The sequence below is a fragment of the Limulus polyphemus genome, unplaced genomic scaffold (genome assembly GCF_000517525.1).
Source record: "Limulus polyphemus unplaced genomic scaffold, Limulus_polyphemus-2.1.2 Scaffold3104, whole genome shotgun sequence".
NCBI lineage: Eukaryota > Metazoa > Arthropoda > Merostomata > Xiphosura > Limulidae > Limulus > Limulus polyphemus.
This window is the reverse complement of record NW_013668714.1, coordinates 108,711-113,119: the sequence shown is the minus strand read 5'-3', so window position 1 is coordinate 113,119 and position 4,409 is coordinate 108,711.

Genomic DNA, 4,409 nt, shown 5'->3' with positions numbered 1-4,409 from the left:
AAGAAAGCAGGTGGCGTGACAATAGTCACGTGATCTCGCTGACGCAACAATATTTTTACAAGTATATCGGGTATACCGTTCTGACAAGTACATTAAAAACCTGAAATTACATGGACACTAGAATAGAAAAATAAATAAACGAAGAATAAAATAATGTTCATAGAGAAAAGTTAAAAAATGTTAATGCATAAGTTCAGTTTAATGAAGTTTTTGCCTATAATCTAGGGTTAGCTGTATCTTGGAAACGCCCTTAAGCCTAAATCTGACGTGTTTGAGACGGCCGAGTTTATACATGTAAATATACTATTTTCACTGGTCATTAATGGCTTTATGTAAATATGTATATAACACTGCAAACACTTTTATTAGCATATTAATTGACGGATACTTTAAAGTAATCAAAATCCCAGTATTCCGTGATCGAAAGTATCATTGAAAATGATTTAGTATTATTTTTGATCTGTAACATAATTTTTAAATACTCATAACGTATATTATTCTGTGTATTGGAAAGATTTTCGCACAACGTTTTGCCCTGCGATGTTTCCTACTTTTTGAAATAAACTCTTTATCTAATGGAGGAAATAACCAAAGTTTTATTACTTGTAGTAAATTGTATCAGGAAAGAGCGGCAATTGCCGCTAAAGTTAGAACGGTTAAATATTATGTAAACTCTTAAACAGTCAAGTAATTTCTTATAAATGTGGAAATTCTAGTAGCTCTCTTAAGTATCTGAAAAACGTCAACTTTGTCTCGAGCGACTGAATAGAAATCTTGTACCGAGACGTTTCTCACTTCACTGAGGAGGTTTCGCAGAAAAAGTGAAGCGTTTTGGTATAGATCTTTCTTTCAGTTGCCCGAGAGAAACGGAATATGTTTTCCAAAAAAATATCAGCCTAAAACATTAGGCAGAAGTTCAAAAGACATTATAAACTGATATGGGATATTCAATTCAGAATCAGATAGCTTTTCTTATCACTGAAGCTGATCGATATCGTACTGAAACGCCAAAAATTCCCGCGCCTATGGATCCGAGCGCAGAATCTTTTACGCCACCTAGCGACGGCTCTTGTAGATCACACACATAGGGTTGTACAGTTAAAATATTAGACTATTAAAATATGAAACAACTATAAATGCGGAGTTATTTTAGAGCAAGAAAGTTTCATCTTTTATTCTCCGATATAACTTAAAGATGAAAGTTTCACACCTTATATTCTCCGATATAACTTTGAAACTTTCACACCTTATATATTCTCCGATATAACTTAAAGATGAAACTTTCACACCTTGTATTCTCCGATATAACTTAAAGAAACAATATAAATTTTCAACAGTAACCTTTTCTACATATAATGTGAAATACACACTGTAGAAACGCATGTTATAGAATCGATTAAATTTTCTTATTTAAAACAAATTAAAGCTTTGTTTCGTCAGTTACAGTTTGGTTTTTAGTGGAATTTTCCTGAAGAAGCTGTAAAACGAAACGTTGATTCCCCGGTTAAATAAAACAAACTAAACTTGGTATTATAATGATATTTATGCCTACAATTACAGCTTCTTGCTTTACTCTGACACTTAATATAGTTGTTACCCATAAAAACTTAATATACACAACGGCAGATTCAACAGTCTACTTAGGAGAGGGGGGGGGACTGTGGTAGGCATGCATACCATGCATTTTTACCTTCTTGTTTAAATATAGCAATTTTCAAGATTTTTCATTAAGTCTGATTTTATTGTCTTCACATAAATACGCAGTTCATAAAGCCATTTAGTTTTTTTCGTTTGTACAGATATGTCAACGACAGCAACGTCCTTCACTAGCCAAGTAGATGATATCTAGAGGTTATAGTCTTCACTCTGTTGCATAAGAACGACCACTCGCGTGGTTAACACTAGTCGTTATGAGTAAATCCAGCGTTTTCTGTTTTGTATGGAGCATTGAACCGATCGTATATAATGCGACTTTCCAGCGCATACTTCACTTTAACTTACGTGACCCTTCTGTCTTTTCTTAGCTTGAACTCAGTTACTTAGTTGAACTAAGATTTAATTCCCAGTTTCCTGATCGATCGTCCTGTTATAAAATGTATTCGTTTAACACTTACGTGGAAATTAACTTCACCTGAAAATACTACAAAGAAATTACAAGGATAAATTTTGGTGCTGTGACTACATGATTTATTGCAGTTTTCTGTTTTTACTAACGTGTGTGTTGGCTCTTGAGTTTAAAGTTCTGACTGAAAGAATGGCATATTTTTAAAGTAGAAGTACTCTCTACCAAGAGGGAGAGTTTGTCACCTGAGAGAGATGTCGAGTCCAGGAGAAAAAATGTCTCCTAGATGTAGTACTTTCGCTAATGCTGTGCAGGTCCTTGACATCGACCATTCTATAGACTCAGGATCATCAGCCAATTACTTAGTAGATCAAAACTTGCCCCTGAGAATCAATCTTGATGACTGAGAGTCGCAGAGGTGGAATGGTGCTTAGGAAGTCAAAATAACTTTGGAAAGTCTCTACAGAAGACCTGGAAATGCCCCTGGCACTTTTAACTGATTTTTCAAATACCATTTCTAAAATTGTTTGTTTGTTTTGAATTTCGCACAAAGCTACACGAGAGCTATCTGCGCTAGCCATCGACAATTTAGCAGTGTAAAACTAGAGGGAAGGCAGCTAGTCATCACCACCCACCGCCAACTCTTGGACTTACTTCTCTTTTACCAACGAATAGTGGTATTGACCGTCACTTATAACGCCCCCACGGCTGAAAGGACGAGCATGTTTAGTGTGACGGGGATTCGAACCCGCGACCCTCAGATTGCGAGTCGGCCGCCCTAACCACCTGACCATGCCGGGCACCATTTCTAAGAAAAGACAGATTTATTACAGAGTCTTTAGTAATCACTATTAGTTTATTACCGAGTTTTCGGTAAACATTTGTTAAATTTATTGAATCGGTAATTATACGCAGATATATATATATGAAACTAAAAAATAAAAAAAACATATGAAATTATTTAAGAGTTTAATTAGATTATTTTACTAAGCTAGTCTCATTCCTATCGTTTTTAATACCTACCAACATAAATAGAGTTCGTCTGATTCCATAAATGACTACAATCCAGTTCTGGGTTTCTACTTTTGCCCCACTTATTTGCGGACAGTCTCTTCACACCTTGGCCAAAAGATAAAAGTAGATATTTTCTTGACGTTACCTTAATGATTGATAATAACAACAATATACAATGTACCTCGTTTCATAAGCCAACTAAAAATACTATTTTCCTTCACTTCAACTTCCATCATCCAAAGGCTACCAAAAAACTGAAACTGTTGGAGAATTAAAAGGAATCTATCATTACTATTGCAGTGATAAAAACACTCTGAAATAAACAACAGTATAAAACACAGAGAAATCAAAGAGAAAGAAGACAATTTCCCAGAAATATCACAAAGAATTACTTTTACAGCACCTCTAATTGACGAAACTATCTCCAAGAAATTAAAACCATAATAAAGAAATCTGAAATATCTATTAAAGTTACAAGATGACATAGTCTAGCTGTAAGAAGCCAACTTTCAAAATCTTAGTAAACTACTCTTCAGTGTATCAAAGCCAACTGGCTCAGAAAAATGTTTTTAGATCTAAATTTGGGTGTGTGTTTCTTCCAACATTTTTATTACAACTTACATTTAACATCTGCCACCATACTTACATTGGAGAAACTGGAAGGACCACACACACAATGATAGAGCATCTGGATTCTCTTTAAAAACTAAAGTATTAAAGAAGTGCAGATACACATAATTGCTTTGTCCAATCATGGTCAAGTATTTTTTATCCAATCCTGACCAAGTAATATCTTCATCCAATCATAGTCAAGTATTTTTTATCCAATAATCGCCAAGTAATTGTTTTATCCAATCATGGCCAAGTAACCCATGGTATTCTTCTTTGCACTAGTCCTTACCAAAGCCATCAAATAAACGAACAGGACGTTTAAAGAAGCTCTTCTAATCCAACATCTATAATTATGGACGAACACTGAAAAAGGGTGGTACTCGTATACTTTTTAATATTAACTTTTGATACCTCCATTATAGTTTTTCAACAGCAATGTTTAGTTAATATAGATAGGTGGTTAGGGCGCTCGACTCGCAGTCTGCGGGTCGCGAGTTCGAATCCCAATCACACCAAACATGCTCGCCCTTTCAGCCGTGGGGCGTTATAATGTGACGGTCAATCCCACTATTCGTTGGTAAAAGAGTAGCCCAAGAGTTGGCGGTGGGTGGTGATGACTAGCTGCCTTCCCTCTAGTCTTACACAGCAAAATTAGGGACGGCTAGCGCAGATAACCCTCGTGTAGCTTTGCGCGAAATTCATAACAAACAAACAAACTCTT